The sequence below is a fragment of the Aythya marila genome (assembly GCF_965140915.1).
Source record: "Aythya marila genome assembly, chromosome: 2".
Taxonomy (NCBI): Eukaryota; Metazoa; Chordata; class Aves; order Anseriformes; family Anatidae; genus Aythya; species Aythya marila.
Window position 1 is genome coordinate 125,034,792 of NC_139043.1, and position 14,141 is coordinate 125,048,932.

General features: G+C 36.4%; 1 protein-coding gene across 1 annotated transcript in view; it reads left to right on the forward strand.

The window, feature by feature from the left end:
* Positions 1-14,141, forward strand: part of HNF4G (hepatocyte nuclear factor 4 gamma) — a 66,440-nt gene that overhangs the window by 22,460 nt on the left and 29,839 nt on the right. The window contains exon 2 of the mRNA XM_082754061.1: positions 4,423-4,525. The gene's annotated coding sequence lies outside the window, so the exon portion shown is untranslated. The remainder of the gene's footprint in view (positions 1-4,422; positions 4,526-14,141) is intronic.

Genomic DNA, 14,141 nt, shown 5'->3' on the forward strand with positions numbered 1-14,141 from the left:
CTTTTGCTATTAAGATTAGTTAAAGTACATGTTGGCCACATTTTAACTGTGAGTACTTAGAATAGTTTAAACATGTAAGTAAACAAGGCACAGGGCATATAAGCAGTGTCATTTAAAAGAAAAAAGGAAAAAAAGGTCATCTGTAGAAGTCAGCTACAAATTACTTTTTCCAGTCTAGTTTCATTGCCACTATTTAAGTTATAAAAATTCTTTTTAAAATATACTAAAAATGTTTTTTTAATTATTATTATTATTTTATTGCTGGGTAATTCATTCTTCGTTATGGACATTCTTCCTTGATTTATTTTTAGATTCTTTATTCAAAAAGGTCTTCAAATTTAGGGAGGCATAATGTTGACAAAAAGCTATTTTCCTAGTCTTTTCCCAATTGCCTGAGACTTTGCCAAGAATATAAAATTATGTAGAGGAGAGCAAAATATGGATTAAACAAAATTCAACCACCCTGAAAGGGGTATTTCTTTGTTTTATTTTTCTGCCATTGTCTTCTTAGTTTCTCCTTTATTTTTTTTTTCCTTGTATCTGTCCATATTTTGTTCTCTGTTTTTCAGTGAAATGAGGTGATTTATACACTGTGCTTTACTTTTGTCCTGGCTCAATAAAATAAAATAATTTAACACATAGCTCTATTTTATTGTATTTTTATTTCAGCAAGCTTTTTTTTTTTTTTTTTTTTTTTTTTTTTACTGTAAAATACTTTTTGGACACTTAAAAATTCAGATGTAAAAGGACATTTTTTTTTCTTCATAGTAGTTTTTGACCAACTTTAGAATAAGCTTTTTGAAGAATGTTGCTAAGCTTTTTCTGTATATCATGTGCACTTGCTTGTGCAAACACAACCTGTTTTATCTTTTTGCTTACAATATTAATGCACCGTACCACATATTGTCCTGGTCAGGTAATTTGTTTGTTCTGAGCAGTTGCTAGTGTATGGCTGGGCTTCCACATTTGTGTAGCTCATCCCAGTTTGAAGGAAGACAGGTTCCCTGAGCATATTGGAGACGAACAAAATACTGCTGAAATCTACAGTAAAACAATTTCTGATAAAGTATCTCTGGAAAAGTCTAGAGCAGATGGGAAGAGTAGGAGTATTGCAGCAGATGTGTATTACAGCAGGTGAAATGCAGTTTAAAACCCCAGAATTTACTGAAAAGAGAATTTCAGATCTAAAAAGTGATTTAAAGACCAGTCCTGTCCAAATTGCCACAGAAAATGTATAATTACACTCTCACACATTTGTTATGCAGGTTTTAAAGAAGAAAGTGAAATCTGCTCATATTTCAGTATGATGTAGTAATCCAACAGAGGTCTCTTCCAGGTTCAGGAATATTATGACTTTTTCATCTGGAAAAATGGTTCCATGAAAGGATTTCTCTAATTTCAATACCAGTCTAAAGACATTTTAGCTTCATGAAATATAATGTTTTTAATTTATTTTAGTGTTCTTTTTCTGTAGGGAATGAATTAAACAAAATTAAAGAGGGAAGAGATTGATTGAAATTGAGCAAGTGGGACAGGGAAAGAAGAAAGAGAAATGTTGGGCAGGAAATACTGGAACATACACAGCACGTGAGTGAGGTGAAACTAAAATGATTTTGCAGACATTTGATATGACAAATTGGCAACCCTAAAAAGATAAAATAGATTAATTTTCATTAAAAGAGAGAGAGAGAAAAAGAGAGAAAGAAAGAGAGATAGATAGAAAGAAAGAGGGATAGAAAGAGAGAAAGAGAGAGAGTGAAAGAAAGAAAAACAAAATAAAAACAAGGATGGTTGAAGGGTGAAACTAGAAATATCCAAGCTGGAAATAAGTTACTGTTTTTTGACTGTGACCATATTTGTGACTGTTACTAGTCAATGCCATTGGTCCCCTGTGTTTTTGGTAGGCCGTTGATCATTTTAAAATCAAAATGGATTCTCAAAGGAGATGAACATGTGCTTGCTCCTGGTTATGAATAACCAGGTCAAACTGCACTTTTCTGTGTTAATCAGAAGTCAGGGTAGATTAGTGGTATTTTATTAAGAATGGATTTTAGATTGGCACAGCAGTGACTGTAAAAGTAATTACAACATGCTGTAGTTAGTACATCTTCAATTTGTCTGCTTGTCAAGTATTCTGAGAAGAGGAAAGCCTGAATGGCCATCAGATTCACAAATACATAGGTTTTGTAAAAAACTTTCTTACTAGTAAAGATGTCTGTATTGTCTAATAACAATACCCACCAAACTCTATGTTTCAGCCATTTTATGTACCTAGTTTGGATAATACAATTAAAGGCTGAGGCCAACATTTACACATTTTATTACAGTCTCAGTGCAGATGTGCACATTTTTCATTGCATCTAGCCTGTTCAAAGTGTGGGCAGCAGAAATGCGGCCTGAGCACACCTGGTGAGGCAGACCTGATGTCTACTCGTAACCATTCTACCTCACCTAACTACTCTACATGTGTTGCTTTAAAAGAAAATGAGTTTGGGCTGAATTTGAAAATAAATAAATAAATTCATACAACTAACCATTTTTTTTTTCTTTGAGCTTTTTGTTTGTTTGTTTGTTTGTTTTTTCATGGTTTTTGTGATGCAGGCTGTAAAGTATTGGGCATGTCTGAGAATAAGGCTAACCAGGGATTTGAGACAGAGGAGGAATTAGTAACAGCTCCAGGTATCACCAGGTACGAAGGTCTCTGTCATTAAGGACCATGACTAAATAAACAAGCTGGGATATGATTGCTTTATTGCTCTTTGCTCATTTTATGTCATTTTATTACCTTAGTAATGGCTATAGGATTAGGTGTGTAAGGGAGTTCTGAAAATGTAGCACTGAAAGAAGTATATTAAGAAGTGTGTGCTTCCTATAGAGATTCTAAATTTTCCTAATCATGGATGATGGAGAGGCTGATTTAATTTGCGTAGAAAATTTAGGGTAGGGAGAGAGGTGCAAAAGGGTTTAAAGAACAGATCAATTTCTAGGTTTCATCCTTACTTTAGTATAGCTGATAATATTATGCGCCTTTACAGTGGCTCCAGTGGGAGAGGAAATGTCATTACATGTACTGCGCAGTTAGCCAAATGGTACATTTCAGTTCCACAGTCGAAGTGTGAAAATATGCAGATGAGAATTAGTTTTATGTATACATAACTACTAAATAAGTCCTGATATTGCCAACTACTAAATAAAACACTCTAATTTCTAATATTGACAAAACTAACCTCATACACTATAACAGCAGTATCACTTCTGAGGACAAAAAGTACTTATCAGCTAATAATTTTACTGTTTTCTGTTTTGCATGCACTGCAGTTTATACGATCAATAAGGAATACATGTATAATGCCTCAGCAGACCTACAATCTAGACTGTAAGAATATCTGTTCTTGACTAAAGTCCTGTTACATCTTAATAAGGGAAGATATTTTCAGCCCTGGTGTCTAGAAGGTGTCAGTTTATTCCAAGGGAAAGAAAATATACAATCCATAACATTTCTAGTAAAATAAAAAGCAAAGCAAAGAACACTTTATTAGGTTAAGCCTTTTTTTTTTTTTTTTTTTTTTTTTTTTTTTTTTAATAGGAGAACCTGAAAATAACATGCTTTTACTTGGAATTTAGTAGTAAAGAATTAGATTTGAGAAGCAGAAAAAAAAGTGTCTTTCAGTGTATTTTAAGTGTATTTTGTTTGTATTTAAGGATTTCTTATAAATGTACAGACTACAGATGTGTAATAGTGTACTTAATTTATAGGTAGCATTGGCAAAAATGTGTATAATGAAAAAAAAAAAAAAAAAAAAAGGGGAAAAAGTGGGGGGGGAGGAGGGAGAAAGGTAGTACTGCTCAGCTAAAGCTTAGTATTTAAAAATGCAAGTCACTCCAGAAAAATTAACATGGCTGTAAGATGTGTAAGGTAGTTCTCAAAGTTACTACAAGTTGTCCCTTGCTTTCCTTCATACCTTTATCCATTTTGAAATTCTCTGCACATAGTCAAACTAAACTTACTTTTCTTTCAGACTTTACTACTACAAAGCCTGTTTTGCTATGTAGTTTATCCAATACGTAACATTAGAGTTATCCAAAACCCAGGGAATCTTTTATTCATATGCTTCTCTGTCAACAGGTCGAGTCTTAAAAACATTTTTTCTCTTTTTCACTATATATAATCCTTGCAGATAGTATTTCAAGAAATTGAATAAATTCTATGCTTTTTCGCTCTACAAGTGGAAGAAAATATAGCAACATTGTCTGATGACTTAAGCATTTTCTTGAAGTTTCTTTAATCTTCTGAAATGCCTATGTACTTTGAATGAATGCACTGTATTCTCAGCATTTATAATCAAAATACATACGTTTTAGAAGCGTGGTTGGTTTACGTTACAGGTAGCTTAGCATTTATTTTACTCTTGTTTACTGCAGGTGTTATCTACAAGTGAGGATGGAAACACAACCCAGGAAATTAGCCTTTCCTCATCTGTATATGGAGAACTGAAGGTTCTGCACTCTTGTTTTGTGCTTGAATGTAAGTTTTACTGCATGCTTCAATATCCTTCTTGCCTGTTAGAGATTATATAGTTAGCTGTTCTATTTTGACATGCCACTCTCTCAGAAAATTGTGACTATTTGAAGACACAGCTGTCTGAATGATCATGTGCTCCTGAAAGCCACATAAACATCTATGAAATTGAAGAAATTGGTGGTAGGTTGGTGGAAGATATGCCTAACACAAGGACTTTTACCAAAATGTTGTACTGCATATGTCTATGCATCAATTATACATGATTGATATGTTGTTCAACCAAGGCTGTTGTGTGTTCCATTTGAGACAACTGCTCCTTCATCATATATTACTATTCCACCTGTCCAGATTCTTTAATATCTTTCTGAGAAAGGTGACCAGAAGACCTATGAATCACTAGCTTTTTCTTTAATTGTCTTGCTTTAATCAGCTAATTACTTTGCAAATCCAATAAATATTGCCCTTGAAGACCCAGCACTGAAGGGCAAATATTTTATTTTTATTTTTTATACTGTTTTCATTAGACTTTGAATGATCAGATATTCTCCAGTTTGAGGCCTTAGATATACAACATTTCAAAAAATATTTTTCCTCTTTCCACTTTCTTAAGTGAATTCTACCGTGACCTTCTGTCCCCAGTGAACTCCATAGTTCCCATTTTTCCTACCCAGCAGAAACTCACTGTTTTAATTCAATCACAGTTGGTTCATCAGGATGATTTTTTTGCACATTTTTTCCTGTTTAATTATGTAATGCTTCTTTTGCTCAGTTTGTGTAAACATCCTTTGGACTTGTTACAATTTGATTTTCTGTCAAGGATAAGTATGAAGAAGAGAAAATGATGGGCAGAGAAAATAATGCTGGGGTATATCTTATTTGCAATTCTAATAACAGCTTTGTGAATTTGAACACGTTAGTAAAGAGCACTTCACTCAAGTGCACATTAGCACAGAACTTTCTAAGCATGCCTAAGAATAATGCTACTCCAATCTGGGCAAATTAGATGGATATCACTTACAGCACTTGTTAATTATGTATCAGCTGCAGTCACAGCATAATTCTGTTAATTGCTTATCACACTAAGGTTAACTTTCTGTCATTTGTATTTGTTTAACACATACTTGGAATATCACACTTGATATTGTTCAGTGACCACTTAAAAAAAATAAATCACGATACAAGTGTTGCAAACCATAAGACAAAGAGATATTTCCTAAATCATCACTTTGGCTGAAGTCATCAACCCAAATAATACCTTTCATAAATAAATCTCTGTCTCTTAAAACCAGTTAGGTTCCTTGCCTCTGCCACCGAAGTGGAAGTTTGTTACAGTGCTCTAAGCCTTCCACATTTAGAGAGTTTTCACTTGCCAGCCTAAAAAATATTCCTTTGTTCTTTTGATGGCACTATTTTATTATCTAAATATTTTTCCCCCTACAGCATTCACCATGCATGATTTATTTCCAGAAAACCTTCCCTCTCACTTTTCACTTCCCTGAGATGGGCAAACCAACTCCTTTTAGCCTCTTTCTGTAGTATGTACATTCTCATGTTCTGAACATGGCTGGGAAGCCATTAGTGCTCCTTAACTCCAGCTGTAATGGTAGCTTTTAAGCCCTCCCCCCGTGTAGATGGAATCAGAAATACTGTACACTCTCAGATGAGTGACAGCAGGAGGTGTAGATGAGTTCAGGCTCTATGAAATGTGCCCAGGAGTACAGGTAGAAGAAACTGTCTGATTTTTTATCATGGCTAAATGGATGGATGCTACAGTATTTTAGTTAAAATTGAAACAGCTAAATCAATCTTTTCAAACTGAATCCATCATGGTAACTTAATTTATGTATATATCTTAAGCATAAAGAATGTTTTAGCAATTTAGCTAGGGGAGGCTGGAAAGGCATTATGGTCCTTAGAGAACTGGGGAATAATCTTATACTAGGGGGAGAATTAGGGGACTGGCTGGGGAGCAACTCTGCTGAAAAAAATCCAAGGGGTATTGACAGATAGGAAGCAGAGCATGAGCCAGTAGTGTGTGCTGGAGCTGTATTAATAGGATCAAGGGAAGTGATTTCTCCACTTCATTCAGCACTTATTAGCTATTATCTAAAATTGTGTATCCAGTTTTCCCTCTCCTCTTCTGCCATGCAAGAAGAAACATGGATAAACTGCAGCAAGTTCAGTGGAGGGTCACCAGGATGGTCAGGGGCTGGAGCACCTGCCCAGTGAGAAGAGCACTGAGTGAGGCACCAGGGATGTCTTAGCCTGGACATGAGATGGCTTTAGTGGAGGGAGCTTTACAACAGCTCCCAGTACCTCAAAGAGACAAAGAACTAAGTAAAAAAGATGTAGCCAGGCTTTTCACTGTGGTGAGGGAGAGGGGACAACAGGCTATGGACATGAGTTGATACAGAAGAGTTTCAGTCTGTGTGTAAGGAGAAAAAAATACCCCAGTGGGTGAAACCAGATCTGACAGAAGATCTGTCAGAAGATGGCCCAGAGAGTTTGGGCCATCTCCATCCTTCATAGTACTTCAAGATAGGACTGAATAAAGCCCTGAGCAACCTGGTTTGACCTGCATTGAGCAGGAAGTTGAAGTAGATGATCTCCTGAGGTCCTTGAAATTAATGATTAAGAACGCATTCAGGATTCCTCATATATATAGTTTCATTTCATATAGTCCTGTAGACTATATGAAAATTTAGTCTTCATGAGTCTTGTCGGATTTATAAAACTTATTACTGGGTGCTATACAAATGGACAGCCTTTTAGTTCACTTCTGTATCTTTTCTTTCTTGGCTGCATTTTATATTCTGATCCCCTTCAGGAAATAAGAAAAAGCCAGACGTTTTATTTATTTTTTATTTACTTTTCCTTCTCTGCTTCATCACAGCAATCTGCTGCAATACTACTTTAGTCAGTTTAATTCTCTTCAAACTTGGGAGTTAGCAAAGTTTTAGGAAGAGATCACATTTCCTGCTAGACCAAGCTGCTTCAAACAGCAAATGTTAGTATGACGTGTGAGGAGATCCTCTGGTGCAGAAATTGTTGCTGCTAGGTATAACAGTCAGTCTACTAAACAGTGCCTGCAGCTCTAGACCTTACATCACCTGAAAAAGAATATCCTGTCACACCTAACACTTCAATTCACCTGCAGATTTTGAACTTTTTTTTTAATAATTAATTTGTTTTATTTGTAAGAAAACCTTAACATAAATGGTTAGATACGCCCATTAATGACCTTTTTGTCATATGCCTAGTTTGTCATCTTAGTTTCCTTACACCCCATCTCTTCTGACTCAGAAACAGACTTCCTGATTCCTAAACAGATATATTTGTTCTGTGGTTCTTTCTTACCAGGAGACACTCTTCTAGTGTGCTTTTACTTGTTTTTGGGTACTGAAAGACTAACTTTTCACAGGAAGTTACTCTTACCATGCTCCCAAATCAGTTAGTGATATTTAAATACAAATGTGTTTTATGTGCTGATGTATGTATAAAACTTACTGATCAAGTAGACTGTTACCTTGAATATTTTCTCATGTGTAATTAAAGCAATATCATTACCTGGATAATAAATCAGCTTTAGATAGAGAAGGTTGCCAAGGCATTTAATTTTAAATAATACAGTTTACAGATGCTCTTTCCTCCTACATCAAATGAAAAATTGTATGTCTTGACAGCATTATTTTGAAAAATAACTAAAACTTTGGGGTACAACAATTTTTTTTGTGTCTCTTCTGAAATATATTTAATAAATCAGTTGTGATTTCTCCTTTTGTTCAATATAGCATGTAGCTTTGATAAGGCAGCTTAACCTCTAGTGGAGATTCCTGTGGCTGTATTTATACCTTGGGTTGAAAGCATAACAGTCCTTTCCTCAGGAATTGCACCTGAACGGTGTACCAGCAGACTGGGGAACTGGCCTGCGTTTGCTGCATGCCTTGTCCCCAGACCCAAGAATCACACAGAATCACAGAATTTTCTAGGTTGGAAGAGACCTCAAGGTAGAAGGTACTGGCTGGACTCTTATTTTGTCTGCATGCTTGGTGTTCCTTCCAAATGAAACTATACAGTCACCATCCCTGAAGGTATTTATAGTGTTGCCACCTCTGGAAGTATTTAAGAGGACCACACAGAATCACAGAATTGTCTAGGTTGGAAGAGACCTCAAGATGACCGAGTCCAACCTCTAACCTAACACGAACAAGTCCTCCACTAAGCCATAGCACTAAGCTCTACATCTAAACCTCTTGTAAAGATCTCCAGGGATGGTGACTCCACCACTTCCCTGGGCAGCTCATTCCAATGCCTCACAACCCTTTCAGTAAAGAAGTTCTTCCTAATATCTAACCTAAAACACCCCTGGCGCAACTTTAGCCGATTCCCCCTCGTCCTGTCACCAGGCATATGGGAGAATAGACCAACCCCCACCTCACTACAGCCTCCTTTAATGTACCTATACAGTGCAATAAGGTTGCCCCTGAGCCTCTTCTTCTCCAAGCTGAATAAGCCCAGCTCCCTCAGCCACTCCTCATAAGATTTGTTCTCCAGACCCCTCACCTTGCCCTTCTCTTGACTGGCTTGAGCACTTGTACTGGGGAGCCCAGAACTGGACACAATACTCCATGTGAGGCTTCACCAGGGCAGGATCACCTCCCTTGACCTGCCGGCAACACTCTTCTGACTTCACCCCAGGATACCATTAACCTTCTTGACTACAGGAGTACAATGCAGACTCATGGTTAACCTGTTGTCCACCAAGACTCCCAGGTCCTTCTCAGGGCTGTTTTCCAGGTCAGCTCCTAACCTGTACTGGAGCATGGGCTTATTCCTCCCTAGGTGCAGGAGTCTGCATTTGCCCTTGTTGAACTTCTTGAGGCTCCTCACTGCTCCAGCCTGTCCAGGTCCCTCTGAATGGCAGCACAACCCTCTAGGGTATCAGCCACTCCTACCAGTTTTGTGTCATCCACAAACTTGCTGAGGATGTACTCTATTTCATCATCGTCATTGACAAATAGGTTGAACAGGACTGGACCCTGTGTAGACTCCTGGGGTACACTGCTAGGTTCAGGCCTCCAACTAGACTCCATGCTACTAATCACAGCCCTCTGAGCTCTGACATCCAGTCAGTTCTTAATCCACCTCACTGTCCGCTCATGCATCCCACACTTCCTGAGCTTGCCTCTGAGGATGTTATGGGAAATAGTGTCAAAAGCTTTACTGAAATCAAAGTAGACAACATCCACTGCTCTCCCCTCATCCACCCAGCTAGTCATTCCATCATAGAAGGTTATCAGGATGGTCAAGTATGATTTCCCCTTGGTAAACCCATGCTGACTACTCCTGATCATTTTCTTCTCCATGTGTTTGGGATGACTTCCAATATAAGTGACTCCATCACCTTTCCAGGGATGGAGGTGTGACTGACTGGCCTGTAGTTTCCTGGGTCCTCCTTCTTGCCCTTTTTGAAGATGGGGGTAACATGGGATTTCTGCCAAACCTTAGGCACCTCTCCTGTTCTCCATGACCTTTCAAAGATGACAGATAGTGGGCCAGCAATAACTTCTGCCAGCTCCATCAGCACTCGTGGATTCATCTCCTCTGGGTCCATGGATTTGTGGGTTTCAAATTTGCCTAAGAGATCTCTGACGTTTCAGTTCAACCCACAATCAAAGACAGGTTTGATGAATCTGTTTAGAAGTGCCAGTGTCTGTTCATTGTATCTAAAGGCAGTTAGACTTCTAGTTTGCATACAGATTACTGTGTTGTAGGCACATGGACTCATGTGATAAACACTACCTTTAATTGTCCTTTGTTTTGGTTCTCTGTTTGTAAAAAGAGGAATATAGTTTGACCCTCTCCTACAGATACAGAAATAATTTTACTGACTCCAAGATTCTCAAATATAGTGATGAAGCCTACATGAATAAAAAAGGAATATGACCATGTGAATATAGCTGATGTCTAAAAAACCACCCAGGCACAAGAGTTATCTATAAAATTTAACACAGAATTGATCATGTAACTTACACTATTGTAGTTACACATAGATTGATCTTGATGATTTGCGTTGTGGTTTTGGTCATAACTGCACCTATGACTATTTCTTAAAGTTTCCTCAATTGACTGTTTCCTAAAGTTACCTGGACATAAAGGTAAGCTGAAGTTCAATTTTGCAGCACTGCTTCCCTACCAATACCAATGAATTTTTCGTGTTCATCTTGATCAGTTTTCTGGTTTGTTCGTCAGACAGATAAGTCCATTTTAGCTCTCAAATATTAATCATCAGCTTTCTAATAGAGAATTTTGCTCATTTTGATCTTATTAAAATTGCTGTCAAAAATTCTGTTGGGAATACTTTCATTTGTATCTCTTAGAAGCAATGAGAGTTAATGTTTTATTACTACCTGAGAACAAACTGAGCATGACTTAAAAATTAAGAGTTAAACATTGGCCAATTGCAGAGCTGATATCTCTGTGTGTACAGCAAAGAATAGACTTAAATTTCCTTCTACAGATAATTATTTTTTTATGCACAGCGGGTTGTGAGTTTATTGAATGTACAATGCAGATGCCTCTGTCCATAAACATATTAAGTGTCCAGGGCCTTCCCAACTCTTAGGAAAGCCAGGTTTGTATTTTCAAGGAGACACTGTTGTACTTATGTATTCCCTGAAACCAAGAGTGGCTTTGTTCTCTTAAGGAAAATAATGTAACAATTTCATTGTGAAATTTCTTGGTTTAAAAGCTAGCATAATGGTTTTATTGGCCCAATTTAGGGTTTCTAGAAGCTTTGGATTGTTGGTTTTGACACACTTTGGATGCTAGATTTTCACCAGTATTTAATGCTGTCATATATTATTGTTCTCACAAGGAAAAATATCCTTTTGAAAGTCAGGGTATTTACATACAGGGCCCCACAGAAGATTAGTTGTTTTAAAAATTTTAATATTTATTTGGTGCATAAAACTGAGTTATTTTGATACTTTAAAAAAATGATCCAAAGTATCCTTGAAACAAAATATACGGCTTTCTCTATTCTTGTTGTGCCTTCATGTAGTATTTTGATTTTTCCGTCCCTTTGCAGTACTTTCAGTTTAACCTCATAGTCTTTAACACACTCTGAACTTTTCATTAACTGAGTTTTGTAACAATAAAAATGAGAGAAGTTGTCAAGCTAAGCATAACTATGCCAATGACTTGGAAGAGTTACGCCAAGTGTGTTGACATGAGGTTCTCTCTGCAGAAATGTGATGAGTCAGTTCAGACTCTAGTTAAAAATTTTAATTTTAGATAGAGTAACTGAAAATAATGGGACATTTCTGACCATCCAGTTATTTAAGTAGTTTTTTTTACGTAGGACTGAGAGTTATACAGTCACTAACATGGGCAGAAGTTTACTGAATTTGTCCTGAAACATTATGTAGAATATATTACCTATTCAGCAAGGGATAGAATATAGAAGACTTGCTGTGATTGATTTGTCAGAAAAGAAAGATTCTAGGCAAGCTTGAAAACAAAACAAAACAAAATAAACCTTGCCTAGATACTGGTTAACATTTTTTTTTTTTAACTCTTTTATTGTGTATGACAAAGACAAGGGTGTTTATGGAGAAAAAAAATATATAAAATATGTATCATTATATGGTATTTATCAAGGTAAACATTGATAATTATAAGCTCTATAACCGGCTATGTAAAACTTTTTTTTTTTTTTTTTGAGTAAGTTTGAATAAAAACCTGCCAAGAAGGCTTAATAAGAAATTAATAATCACCTGAGGGTGACTGAACAAGAATGTTTAATCTTGTTTATCGATATCATGATGTTTTGCTTTTATCTTATGCCTGAATTCTTTCCTCTTTTCTTCTCAGTTCATTCTGCTCTTCAAGACAAGTCTCTGATTAATTTTCCCGTGTGTATCAGAAAATAATAAGTTACCTGATCTAAGCAAATAATTAACAAGAGACTTCAGTCATTTAACAGTAACTCAGCAAATCTCATCACAAAAAATGTATGCTACAAAAATCCTTTAAGCCCTCTAAACTGGCAAAACTTCATGGCTATTCTGAGTATTCAAGAATAAAATGAACTGAATAATATTCAGTTAAAATAGAAATATTAAATACTAAAGTCTACCTAATAATAATCCACATACCTAACAGTAAGCCTTATCTGTTGCTATGTAAAAGCAAAAGTATCCTATTTTTTTATCCTACCTCCCCATGAAAAAGTACAATTATCTAATACTGCCTGCTAACACCAGATAGGGTTAGCAAATTTACTGTTAATCTGGACACAAAGCAAGCACGGGAATGGATTGAAGTGGCAAAATTCAGATTTACTACTAGCTTATGAAGAAAATCTGCATGCAGACAATATAACATCAAGAATCACTGGGATCCAATATTTAGGTTAAAAGTCTCAAATGAGACTTTTTACGACAAAATAGAAAGCTTTCCCCTGCCAAATACATTTTATATAGTCGATATAATAATTCAGGTATAATATATTCAGATATAATAATTCACAGCTATAGTTGATAATAATTCAGGAGCCAAATCCAACTGTTAGAAAAACACTGAAAAGAAATTCATATGTGTATGTATACATACACATATACATGTGTATATTACATAAACTATCTTTTGGTATCTACATGTGTCTCAAGGTCTACTGTCTCCAAATGCCTCCTGGAACTGCTAGATAAGGAAATATAACTACTTTGTGTCCTCAGTCTTCTTCACTTCCTAACCCCTAATCTCCTAACCAGGAACACTATGTCATGACTGTCATCAGGCTTCCACTTCACCATTAGCTGTCCCTCTAAATCTTCCCTTAGAAAGGTGCTTCTTCAAGAGGCACTATCATGACATCAGATTCTCCTTCACACAGACACACTGCTCTCCACCAGTGTGGTTGCACAGCTGCTATCTGACATTTTGTGGTGGCTTATATTCAGTGGTCCGTATGTGACTTCTAGGCTATGAGATAACATTTCCTGGTCAATTTTAGCTCTTCAATAGTGTTATTATTTGGTGGAAGGCTGTCCAAACCTATGCTAAGATGGAAGCCAAGTAATCTCAGAAGAAAGTTTGTAAGTTTCAGTTGATGACATAGAATTATTTTAGGTGCAATCCAGCTCTCCTAGGTTGAAGAAATTCACTGCAACATGAGGATAATGAAGAAGTGAAATAATAATAGCAAAAATCTTCCTGATTTTGGTATTTATTCAAGGGCTGGTGGCTGCCACTGCAGGACCACCATGCACAGGAACACCACTCTTTTTGCTAGATCGTTGACAGTAGCAGAGCACATTGGGAAAACACATAAGATATTTTCTTAATAATTTTGATCTGTGCAGAAAGCAGGTACTTCCAACATGAGAATAATCCTCAAAACATGCCTTTTTCTTACAGAGAGAGAGAGCTACTAAGGGTTTCTTATCTAAAATGTTTTCTACTTTGATAGTTTCTATTCAAGACACTCACGGCAAACTGATATATGTGAGCATGTGTATGTGATAAATAAAATCAGATAAACCAAATAGCTTTGTTTACCTTGACCTTACACAGTGGGTATAATGTCTTCACTTTGCATATGGCTGCATTATATTAG